Here is a 13,166-nt window from a genome sequence, read left to right as displayed (position 1 = left end):
CCGCGTTTGAAAGACACGCGTGTGCGTGGCGAGAGGCGACACAGCGAGGCGGGTCGGGAGGAGAAAGAAAACACGTTGTAGGGAAGTTGTATCTTGCTTTGGCGTGGTAAAAAAAAAAAAAAAAAGGTAAAAAAGGGGGGAGTCTGTGGGAAAAGGGGGGCAGCATTCGATGAATATTCATGACAGAAATGACAGAAGAGCATCGGGGCGCCGGGCTCTGTGAGCGGAGCAGCACCGGGCGGGGAGGGTGGGGGTCGGCGGCGGTCCCTGCCTGCTTCGACGGCTGGTTCGTAGCCCCTGCTCAGGCAGGACTCGGGCAGTTGAGCTCCCCTAAACCTTGGCATAGCGCCCCGCCAAGAGCAGTGATTAAAATCGCCGTCGCGTCCACGGGCACGCGTGACGGCGAAGACAGCGCCCGCTCCTTCGCTGCCTCGCCGAGAGAACAATCGCATTGTTACCAGCCACAATAGGCACGCGCCGCCCCGCGCCTCGCTGCCACCGCGGGCTTGCGCTCCGCGCGCCCGGCCCCGCCCGCCGCCCCCCGCAGCGCGGCCCCGCTCCCCCGGCACCGGCCCCGCCGAACCCCCGCGCAAAAGCTGCCTGCCCCCCCCGACACCTCCCTGCACCACCACCGCCCCCCGCTCAGCCGCCCTGCCATCTTCCGAGCGTGCTGCGTGCTTTTCTCCAAGCGCCTCGTTTTGTGGAGACGTTTTTGGATCTTTTTTTCTTTATTACAATTTTTTTTTTTCAGCAGCTTCCCTCTGGAAACGGATTCAAGGCACAGAAACTGGGCATAAGCCATTATTTCTCCCACCACACCCATCGCTGCCTTCCTCCTTCCCCCCTCCCCACCCCCCTAGAAAAAAAAAGGCATTTAATTTTCGCGGAATAGGCTTCAGTCCGTTTTGTACCTCGAATCCGCTCCTAGGCGGTCTCCCTCGAGGAATCGAGCTCCTCGCAGCAGTGCTCCTAAAATGTGCCCGGAGAGGCGACTCCTAGTCTGCTCCGCTCTCCCCGATTCAAACGCACATCTCCTTACCCACAGCCCAGACACCACGGGTGAGGAAATAATAAGAAAAATTGCAAAGCTCTCGGGGTTTGCTATGTAAATGGCATAAGTGAGATATACCGCTTCTTACCTTTTTATGTTTTTCCTCTCTCCCCCTCTGTGTATTTGAGTGCTGGGGTGTCACAAAGAGAGTCCCAGGTAGCCCAGAGCCCGCTCAGCTTGGTCCGAGGGCTGTGGCTCTCCCCCGCTCGCTCGCCGGGACTGGAGTGACTAGTGCCTGCTGGAGCAATGCCGCCGCTACCGCGGCTGCTGCCTCTGCATTTCTCACTCTCTCCCCCTCCCTCTTTCCCTCCCTCCCCCCTTCTCTGTGACAGTCTGTGGGCAGTTCAAAAGCCACACGCACTTATTTATTTATTTTTCAGGCTCGCAGGCAGGAGATGCGCTGCGCGGCGTTCACGCTTAGGGGGCGCACGGACCCAGGGTTTTAAATATTAGCCTCGCGCGTTGCGGGAAGACTTACTCGGAGGTCCGCAAACGCACCTTGCAACCTTGTCCCCCCCACACACACCCCGCCCTATAAAAAAATCTCAGGGAGCATCCCGTCAAGGAGGGAACGGGGAGCGGGAAGGGAGAAGCCAGCCTTCCTGCCCCAAGGAGAGCGGGCGCGGGGCCGCACGGCGAGGTGCGGGGCGCTCCACCGTCGTCCGCAGCCGCGCCGCGGCGGGGCGGCTGTGCCCTCTGTGCTCCGTGGGGCGCCGGCGGGTCTGGCCCCGGCGGAGGTGGGAAGCTGCGCGGCGGAGCGAGCGGGCACGCCGGGCTGCCTGCCTACAGGTGCAGCCCTTTCGGGGACCGTGGGAGCCCGCTACCCCTCAGGAGAGAGGCGGCAAAGGCGGAAGAAATCGAAAAATCCCAGGCTGTTACGCTTTTGGCACGCTTAAGGAGAGGATCTGTCCGGTAAACACAAAAGGCAAAAACAATAGAGGAAAGCAACCCGTTTCTCAGGAGAATGGATCTCTCCCGGGTGCTCCTGCAGCTGAAGAGCTGGCCTGAACGTCGCTGGGGCTTCAGGTCTGGCATCGCTCCAGTTCTCCCCTGTGTCCCCTGGGCCGCCACAGCACCTTCGCCACAACTCAGGGCACTTTGCCACCTCCCTCTTTTTAAAACCCTGCCGCCAGGCCCAGCCCGGCTGCGGTGTGGCCGGGCGCGCCATGCACCTCGCACCGCGCTGCGGAAGCCCGGCCACGGCTGATGCGCGGGGCTGGGGCGCCCTCTGCTCCCCGAGCGGCAGGCGGGCAGAGGCCGCTGTGCCGGGCCGGGTGCTGGCTCTCGGACGGGTGGCCGCCCCCCCGGCCACGCTGCCAGGGAGGACTGGTGAAATGGACCCGCTGGGAGCGAACCGCGGTGGCGGCATCTCGGGGGTGCGGGAGGGAAAGCGATCCGGCTGCGCCACGGCTTGCAAAGCCAGCAGCACCATCTTTCAGCGAGGACAATGAAAGCTGTTTCCCATAGCTTTCATCCCCAGCACCATCCCCAGCGGGGACGAGTACCGAGTCCGAGACCCGCAGCTGGCCCGTGATAAGGATAATCCCAGTTTGCGTTTTCCATAGAGACGGAGAGGAAAACGGCGCAGGGCACGTGGAGAGGGGCAGGCGCGGCGAGCGCGGCTGGGGAGAGGAGGTTTTGGTGCAGGGACGTGGTGTGCGGTGCGATGTGCGACGCGAGGAGTCCTGCTTCCCATACATTCCCACGCAGGGAAATTATCGGGCAATAAAATGTGTTTGGGGTGTATGTGTTTCACACACCACAGCCTGCGGCCATGCCGAGCACCCAGCCACTGCCGGGGCGAGGAGTCAGCCCGAGCCACCGTGATCGATCAAGGCCTCAGACACGGGCGGGCAGTGCGGCGGGAGCCCTCGTTGTCCACTCGCCGTCACACAAAAGCCCCGGGCGCGGAGGGAGCGAGCACGGGTGAGGCGGGGTCCCCGGGAAACTGCAGACAATTCTCCGTATTTTTGCTCAAACCTTCAAATGCTAGTACTTGTTTCAGCCATTTGCATTTTTCTTTTTTTATTTTTTCCTTTCCTTAATTCTCCTCTGCATCTGCGCTTTTTTTACCGGTGGTTTAACCCTCGCTCCGCAGCTGTGGGGGGCGGCAGCTCGCCTTGCCACACCTGCACAACTGCAGCATCCCACCCCTTCTCAGGCGCGGTGCGGGGCTGGCTGCGCTCTGCCGCAGCTGGGGGAGGGAAAGCAGACAAGACCCCCGCCCCACCCCCATCCGCGATATCTCCTTGCTTACGGGCTGCTGGGGGGGCGGCGACGCCGCACGGGTGAGGCAAGCAGCCTTTACCGTTAAATTGGGTAATCGAGGAAAAAAACAAAAGGAGGGGTGGAGAGGCGAGGAAGCGCTCTGACACGTCTCAGTTGTCGGGGAAGGAAGGAGCTTCTTCCCACAGATCCGACGCGCATCCTGCTCCCCGCGCTGCCTCCGCGGGCAGGGGCAGACCGAGCGCCGCGAGGCCGTGGCGGCCAGCGGCCTCCGCGCAGCCTGGGGGAGCCGGGGTGCGCCTGCTTGTGTTCCCGGGAGCATCCCTGTAGAGGGAGCAGTAACGCCGGTGCCTACCCGTCGGTGGCTTGCTGCAAGGTCAAGGAGGAAAGTCCCTCTCCCCACTTCTATTTCTAAGCCTTGTGTAGTTCTGAGGCAGGAGTGGAGGAAAGTGACAGGCGACATGGGTCCAAAATCTAGTCGGGAAGCAGGATGGAGCACAGCACGCCCACAGAACAGCTCAGCCAGGCACTGAGGCCCTGCTCTGGGCTGAAATGGGGTTTTGGATCATGGATGGGGCTCGAGGGAAGCTCCAGGTTAGGCTGGGCAGGGAAAATCAGGGCTAAGGATGCCCACAGGGCCATGACATTTAGAGTGTCAGGTTTGACCTGTAAAATTGCACAACCACTACAGAACCAGTGTGAAATAATATTGTAAAGGGAAAGAAAAAGGCCAGCATTTAAGCCTGTATTTTGAAGGTGGGTTTAGGCAGTGAATGTTCACTTGCATGGAGTCAAGTGCCATCTGATTTGATAGGGAAAGACAAGTTACGCAGGATTCCCAGTATATCAAGGAAATAAAATTCCTGACTGTGTACTGAGTCATTTGCTTGGGAAAGCCTGGACAACCAAAAGTAGTGTGAAAATAGTCATTGCTGCTAACAGTTTGAGAGGGGGGGTTGATCTTTTTGCCATTTTCACCAGCTACAGGGCTGAGATTATAATAATGGTTTACCAGCTAGTATTCTTTAAAATATACCTACATACTGAATTATGCATCTCTGAACATGCCCTCAAATTCAGAATTCATCAAATGCTCCCTTTAGTTACTTTGCTGCATCAAGATATCATACCTGTCTGAATGTTATATTCAATAAATGTGATACATTTATCAAAATGGGTATTCCAAAAAGCCTTTTAATATCTTTATTATAACCAAGAGTGTGTGAAGTATCTCCACCTGTTCCTCATATGTTGAAGGAACTGAAAAAAAAGTTGGTATCAGGAAGAAGAAAAAACATTGAACAAACACCTGCAAAACGATGGGGAACTAGGTCTGTTCTGGATATATGGGTACATCTAGACCCTTCTGTGTATCATAGCAGTTCACTGTTTCTCTGAAATCCACAGTGTTACTCTGCTGTGACAAACACCCACGTGACCTCCCTCTTCTTAGCCAGCTCCTCTTGTCACCTCTTACCAGTTACTCCATCTCAGTGCCTTTCTCTCCAGCACCAGCACTTCAGGTACAACTTTCTTCAGCCCTGTCTGTCCTCTGGATCTTACCCGCTGTCTTATTTCCATCCTCCCCATGAGGGAAAAAATCCAGTCCTAAATACTTACGTTTTTCTTCTTTTACTTGTACTCAATTTGTTCTTCTGATTAATAATCAGTTTTTTGCTCTGTGATTATCTTAGGTCTGACTACAGAGGCACAAGCCATGGTTCTTAGTCCAGGATTATCGCAGCACAAGTCTGAAGTATTCACATGGCCACCTCCCCTCTTCTTCTCCCACTCTACCAACATCCCCCCATCCCTGTCACCCAGCACCTCCTTTACTGTGTCTAGGGATTGTCTGATCTTTTTCCTCAGGAGAAGCTAGTATCAATAGCACAACAAATCACAACAAACCAAAAGCAAACCGGGAGTCATAACAGCTCAGGGCTTTCCAAACCTGCGGAGTTCGGCTGCATCTGCTGGAGCAGCCTGGCCCCCGCAGCCTCCATCTGCTGCTCTGTTTCCAACCTTACACCGCAAGAGGGAGTGTTTTGTTCAGTTTATTGGCAAAACCTAGTTTTCCCTATATGAAGACAATAAACCGAGTTTCCTGTATGTAGAGGTTTTCCCAAGCCCGTCTATTCAATAAGCATTTTCCTAATAAAACTTTTTATTTTACCATGCAGTGCAATTTTTTAACATTTCATAGGAGCATTATTCACATATACTAAGTTTTATAATGAGTATATAAAATGAATCAGAGTCTAATTCCCTGTTGATTCACCTGGTTATAGAGTCATTTGTTCTTTGGAAACTGGCATATTACACGTCAGTATAAGGCATATGTAAAATATTCTATTTGCAGTGGGTATCATTTGCCTCATAAATGTAAATACCAACTACACAAATTACAAAAATTGATTGCTATAACATAGGTAGAAACAAGATTCTTTTTCACAGAATCACAGAAGAAGTACATTAAATAAAAGCAATGGTAAAATCCTAAAATAACAACTTTGATAACATGCTACTGGAACACCTCAATCCAAATTTAAGTCCTGACATTAAGACAGATGCAATCCTCTGATAACAATTTTAATCTTAACAACCCAAAGTTGTATGGTGGTAGGCATAGCTAGGTCTAGTTTTGCTAGACTGAGTGTTTCTGCTTGTATCATAAAAAGTGGTGCTTCATGCCTGTAGCCAGGTAGGGATATGTGGGTTTTGAACCTTGCTTTACCCCAACATTCCTGGCTTCAGCTCAATCTCTAATGCAAAGCATATGTGCCTCCCAGGAGGTCTTGCACTGGCCATTGATTTTAAAAGGCTTTCCTGCTCCACAGAAGTCTGTATGCAAGTTTTCCCAAAGATGGATATAGTTGCTGTTCTGACAGTACAATTATCTGGGTTACTTCTGTCTCCTACCCTAATTACCCTTAAGACTTAAAGTTGCTCATGTACAAAAGAAGCAAATGTGCTCAACTACTGTAAGCTTCTCTTATGATCTATTTATGCCAGGCTTCTCTGTGATCATCTATAACAGGGGTGTCAAACTCATTTTCAGGAGTAGTTACATTTATAGAGTCCTAAAATTACATTTGACTCTTCGAAGGCAACCATGAAGCTGATGTGGCCCCTGGTGAAAATGCATTTGACACCCCTGATCTGTGGGTTATATCTTGGTGTCTTCGCTCCATTTTTACTTGCAAGTTTCACCGAAGCAACAGCTGAATAAGGTATTCACTGTTTGGCTCCTATGGCCACAAAAATGTCTTTCAGTTAACAGCTGGATTGACTATATCAATATCTTGACAGTGATCAGAATTGGCTTGTCTTGTAGTATTTTCTTCTGTTCTTACTCAACTACAAGAATGTCAGTAATGTAGGATCAAATGCATGATTGACTGGATGATCTAACTAATGTGACAGCTACAATGTACCTCCTACAAGGTAGAAATGAGGCCCACAGAAGAGAGTGTCAAATACCCTGAGAGAAGAAAAACGTGATTTTCTACTCCAGTACTTGATGTTCTGATCTCCACACTGAAGGCTGTTTATGTACTTTACTTACTAGACTAAAACATTGCTCTGTTTGAAACACAAGTTGGATTCCTACCTTGAGAGAGAACTTCTGGCTGTGAATTCCAGGGCCGTGGGTCTGAGGGCACTGTTATCCCTCCCTACCCCTTCCAGGCTTCCCCTGAGACCTCCCCCCACCCTTGCCCATGGCCCAGGATGCTGTTTCAGTTCAGTCTGGGCCACAAGCCTTTGGCCACAGTGACACCACAGTGTGCCTGTTTCCAGCCCTGTCTTTGATCCGATCTTATGCTGCTTCCTGGATGGATCTTAGATCTGGTTTAGCTCCCTGTCTTGCCCCACTTAACTCCTGGATCCTCCTCCCTTGCAGAGCGCCCCTGCACTCACTGCTCCCCAATATCCGGTTTGTCAAAGCTGCCTCCTGGCAGCCCAGTTAGTTGTGTCAAGTCAGCACAAAATCCTGTTCCTTGAGGTAACTCCATCTTAAGCCATCAGGTCTACCTGGCACATTGCTTGGTGAAAGCACTCATGATATTGGTACGACTGCACTGCTTTCAGTTTCAAACTGGGTCACAGGAGGCCACTGCAGGAGCACTTGCATCTGTACTTTTGCAAACTTAGTCCTATAATTAAAACTCTCCTAACAGTGTCAGTGTCACCACAGAGTTATAGCAGAAAAAAGGACAAGATGGACACCCACCTCTAATTTGTCTAATAGGGGCAAATATTGCTAAGAGTTATTCATTGTTGCTGCTACTCCTGTCCTGGAAGCTGACTGCTGGAAAGCCTGGGGGCTCATTGCACAGTAGCAATTTATAGGATCATTTGGTTGTCTTCCTACTGCTCTAGGTTGCAGCATTCATATGCCTTGTCCATCCTTTTCCACCCTCTCCCAATAAAGTGCATCTCTAGGTCAGAAACTGATTGAAATGAGGTGTTCTGAGGATCTCTGGTGATTGAAGTGGTCATGGAAGAGAGCTTAAACCTGCATAAATTACATCAGCTCTAGTCCTATACAGCCACTTTTCTTAGACCTCTTTATTCCTCCAAAGTGGAGGCATTAGATTTAAAGCTGTCTGCCTCTTGTACTTTACTGTGCTCTTTGTGCCAAGCACAAGCCCTGAATGGCTTTTTGAGAGTCTAATTAAATAACTATATTAGAGGTGGTTAAAGCTCAAAGTATTTGTAAATGTTGAGATGTAAGTGGCTCTCCCAGAAAATGAGAGCCTCAAAAATGTTATTCCTCAACTACCCACCAGACATGTCGATAGCACAAGTTGTTGCTATCACTCCCATGTACGAAAACACCCCTCTGCTTCCAACCAAGAGTCAATTGTGGAGATTTCTCTGGAGCTGAATTGTTAGCAGCAGGTCATCACAGAAAGGACCCAGCACTTCAGACTGGCGAATACAAGTGTGTGCAGCTACATGGTGAGTTATGCGGCCACACCTAGATGACCTGTCCTTTCCATTCCAGAGATGGGTACATTCTCAAAGCACGCACCATGCATTCAGCCACAGGATTCTCTATGTTGGAGCAAGACATGCTGTCTGCTTCCTGAATGCTTCCTTGAAACACTACACTACTTTGATATTTTTATTTTCATGTTTTTACGTGCCAAGTTCAGTTATCAGAGAGCGTGGGTGAAAGTACTTGAGCTTTAAATAAGCCTTGTAATGTGCACTACCAGCTGTTTGTAGCTGAATGACAGGGGATCTGTAGCCAGCCTATAACTTTTGACTTTATTGGGTGAATTTTGTGGGTACTATAAGTGAAAGAACATATGGGGAGTCCTGAGGTATGGTAGCATCAAGGTTTTTACAGTGCATAAATAGAACACACACACACAAACTGGTTCCAGCTTTACTGAAAAGCTTCAGAAAGGAAAAGATACAGGCCAGTGGCATCAGTGGAGATCCAGAAGCTGATAGCTGATTGTGTTCCAGCATGGAAGTATCAGACATCTCGTGCTTTATCAGCTACAGTTCATTGACCGGTGTAACCGAATGACTTCACGTAATGGAGGCAGATACTGCTTTGCTTGCTTGCCCAGCAGCCCAGTGGTGACAGGCACAGGCTACTGTTATCACCACATCACCAGTCTGTCCTTCAGTTAAGACTGGTTAATTGCAGTAACAATATCTGACCGTGCAAACAGCACCTTCACTTTGAATTTAGTGAGTTAAAAAGCTGAGAATGAACTTTCCAATGGGACAAGCAGGGCATCAGCTTTTCTCACAAAAATCACTGAAGGAGGGTCCATTGCTGCTAGGTCTGACATGAAGCTGACAGGACAAACAGCCTGTTCGGGTGCAAAGTTGTAACTTTCTATAAGGAGTAGTTTCCAAGTATTTCTGCAACATCACAGTTTCCAAGCTGGTCGAAGTCTCTAGCACCTTCCAGAAGAGCTAATCAGTGGGCCATGGTGTGACCTTACAGCCTAGACTTCCTGAATGTATTGTCTGATAGGACTTCTGTGAAGAGGCATGTGGTGTTACTTCTGATCAATGAAATTCATAGATACCATCTTGTACTGGCCCCATCTTCTCTGTAGTCTCAAGTATACTTGTGTGCCTTAATTCATCTCTCAGGAAAACAAGCCTAATACCACACCTGGAGGTAAGTCACAGGTATCCTGAATTCCATAAGCTACATAAGCCTGAGGCTGAGCTATTAATAAGCAAAGATTACAAGCCAAATCAGTAAAGAGTTTCTGTTCCAAATATGGTAGCCACCACATTAGCAGAAGGGCTTCTGAGCAGCTATTTCTTGGAACTGTGAAAGTAAACTGGGCAACGCCATAGTGCCAAACAGTTGCCAGTTGGCTGAATGCTGAATTGTTTAGAGTTTAAGAGATGCTTTAGCTTTTCTTTGTACTCCCCCTGCCCATCCTCTCCCTTTCCTTTCCTTACAAACCAGCACTCTGGCTTCTTGCCAGAGAGGCTGTAGTACTCAGGAAAGCAAGGGTAGGAGTTTACACCATCTTTCACCGATGCAAAGGAAATATAAGGGATCTGCAGGAATTTATAACATAGGTAAAATCAAGTCATAACCAAACCTCAAAATCGCCACAGCTGTCTTGCTTTCAGTCTTTCATGTGATTTCATCTCCGCAGTCTGTCCTGTTGCAGTGTTGTCTTTCTGACAAAGGCACAAATTTTTCAGGCTCATACACAACCATGTGTTGTAGGTTCTAGCCAAGTCAAATAGATTATTAAGATCATGATGCTGGCTAGACTCCTGTACAGTGTAGGGATCATAAAAAAGCATAAGGATGAGCAATGCCCCTATACTGGGAGTAAAAGAGCCTAGGAGGCAACAAGGCTGGATTTTGTGAGGGCTATCCCCCTCTGTTGTGCGGGTAGCTAATGACAGTGCAGTTGGCTCAGGCACCTCCTGCTGCTTGTCCCAACAAAGTCAGTGTGACTGAAATTATGCATCAGGGAAGATTACTGATGCCAGAACCATTTCCTCCTTGCAGAAATAGAAGGATGTCAAAGGGTTATCAGAATAGTTCAGGAAGAAGCTTTCCTACACCCATTTTTTTGGCATGGAAGCCATGAGTACTACTATTAAAAATCCTTATTGTTCAATTTAGAAAGAAAACTGACCAGAGCATATTGAGGCAGTCATATTCTGAGTAAATATTCTACTTTTCTACAACAGATGCATCAGACTTAGTTTTGAGAATTTCATGGTGAATTTGCAGTGGTATGTAATGAATAAGATACATAATGATGTGCATGGTCTGAAGCTCCAGTCTTATTCAGTCTATGATCTAAATCTGCTTTTCTTGTTCTGCCATTTCTAATCAATGTCTGTTTCTTTTGTTTGTGGAAATTAGTAACAAAACTTAAAGCAAATCCTCTTGCCTTCCATCTTTATGTGTTCCTTTTTAAAAAGACTGGCTCTAAGCAAAAATTACTCTATATTCTGACCAGAATAATTAAGCCTCTGAGCAATCTTAGAGGGTAAAAACATCAACTTTCCCATGTTGCCTTCTCAAACACTCTCTTCTATCTAGAAGCAAGCACTCACTAGCCTGCACTATAGCATAACATTGAAAACCTTCGCTAAAATTACCAGTCACAGTGTAGGCCTTTCTCATGGAGGAACTAAAGTGTGTCCAGGAGTTTATTTCATAGCCATGAAGCAAGTTAGTCACAAGAGCCAGTAGATGCCCCAACCAGATAATGAAACAGGAAACTTGAAGGAAGGCTGTGCTCTCTTCCCGTTCCCTGTAGCCAACTGCAACGAAACTCTAACCTGATACAGCTCATTCCCAATAACATGCAATGAATGAAAGACGCTGAAGATTTGCCTCCACTTCTTTCAGCCTTCTTATACCAAAAAAAAAAAAAAAAAATATATATATATATATAACAAGATTTATCTCTGTTACTCAGTAAATAACAGGAATATTGAGTCTACCAGGAGGTAGTTCTGCTAAAAGGAACCTTAGGAAGTACCTACTGCAAGGGCCTGCACTATTATGATGACAAGGCTAAACCAGAATATTTTTACAATTTATTTTACAATATTAATTAATATTGTAAACAAAAAAATAAATGCCAGCAGTTTGACCTCAGGTTCCTTTCCATTCAATTGCTTAACTATCAGTTTCTGGATTTATATGCAATCCAATTTTGTTTGTTACCCACACCTTTCAAAACAAAGCCGGAATATTTCACTTCTCTCACCAAACAAATAACTCTAAAAAAAAATGTTCTTTGAGACACAGGGGGAAAATAGCCAATAAACTGAAATTAATTCCTTAGCTAGAAGGTCTTCTTGATGATCTGAATTGTATAACCTTCACGGATATACACCACACAAGCAAAATAAACTTGAAATGCAAGATTTCTGCTCGGACTAGAGATATTCATACCATATTACAAGAGCTGTATTGAGGAATACTTAGGAGGTGTATAGCTTGGTTTTCTGCTTAAAGCAGGACTATCATTAACGCTGAATTAGGCCCGTCATGGCTTCATCTGGCTGAGTCTTCAAAGCTCCCAAGGGTGTAGTCTCTACAGAATTTCTTATAGCTTCTTCCAGTGCTGAACTATATCTTGGTGAATAATATTTCCCTGTGTCTTATCTGAACCTCCCAAGTCACAAAAGATGTCCCTTACCCTTGTCTGCTTTGTGTTTGCTACTGTGAAGAGATGTCTGGCTTTGTAATCTTCGTAACTTCACCTCATATAGTCATAGATCACTATTCAATCTCACTTTCACCTCTTCTTTGCCAAACTAAACAAGCTCTGCTCCCTCAGTTTTTCCTCATAGCTCATGTTCTCTGTGTCCCTGACTGTCTTGATAGCTCTCTACAGGACTGTTTCCAAGCTTTAACCTCCCTCTTGAAGGGTGTAGAGGGTCTCAGAACCAGATACAGTAGCCTAACTATGGCCTTCTCAGCAGCAGATTAAAGCAAGGAATAACCTCACTTGATCTGCTGGCCACACTCCCCCTAAGGTAACCCTTAGCCTTTTCCTTTATTCATTATGGGAGCACACAGCTGGCACATGTTCACCTTGGCATCCACTGTTGCACCAGTTAACACCTGTAATCCAAGGTCCTTTCCAGTAAGGCTGCTGCTCTGCCAGCCAGTTCCCAGCCAGTACTGAGGTATGGGGTTATTATGCCCCAGCTGTGTTTTTCCATGAGTTTTCTGTTTCCCCAGTTCCTGAGTTTCTCAGGTCACTGTGAACTGAAGTTCCACCTGTTGCTGTGTCAGTCATTTCCCCTAGTTTAGCATCACCCACAAATTCATTAACAGTGTGTGCTGCCTCATCATCATGACTATGGATGATACTGTGGATTGTAATGTTGCCCTTTGAGGGACTCTACTACTTACCAGTCAGACTTAAAGCCATTGATTTCTGCCCTTTGACCCCCAATTTCTACCCTACTCAACCCCAAGCTTCCTGAGCTTTTGAGTGAGATCTAGGATACAGTAGGAGGTGGTGTCAAATGCTTTACTAAAATCAGCTCCTCTTGCCTACATAGTCAGTCATTCTGTCAGAGAAAGTAATCTGTCTAGTCATGGATTGTTTGCTCTTTGGAAATATGTGTTGACTAGTCCTTACTACCTTCTTGCTAGTTCTTCAGCTACCTCTCCTGGTTGTCATTACTTTCCATGGACCAAGGGATCACAATCGTATCAGCCATCTCTGTCAGCACCCACCTCTTCTCACCTAATTAGGTAGTCCCTAAATTTTTATGGCCTCTGTACACCATCTCCTTCCCAATATGTGCTGGTAAACACAGAGCTCTGGGAGCAGGTTTTGTCTGTGAAGACAGGAGCAAAAAAGGACTTCAGTACTTCAGTCATTTCTGTGTTTGTTACTAGACTGTC

General features: G+C 47.7%; 1 protein-coding gene across 1 annotated transcript in view; it reads right to left on the bottom strand.

Annotated features, from left to right (window-relative positions):
* Window positions 1-1,340, bottom strand: part of BASP1 (brain abundant membrane attached signal protein 1) — a 52,154-nt gene extending 50,814 nt beyond the window's left edge. Inside the window, exon 1 of the mRNA XM_082044668.1 lies at window positions 1,140-1,340. The gene's annotated coding sequence lies outside the window, so the exon portion shown is untranslated. The remainder of the gene's footprint in view (window positions 1-1,139) is intronic.
* Window positions 1,341-13,166: the final 11,826 nt, after the last annotated feature.

Source organism: Streptopelia decaocto (assembly GCF_964273445.1).
Source record: "Streptopelia decaocto genome assembly, chromosome: 2".
In the NCBI taxonomy this organism is placed as follows: Eukaryota; Metazoa; Chordata; class Aves; order Columbiformes; family Columbidae; genus Streptopelia; species Streptopelia decaocto.
This window is presented reverse-complemented; position numbering and strand designations above follow the sequence as displayed.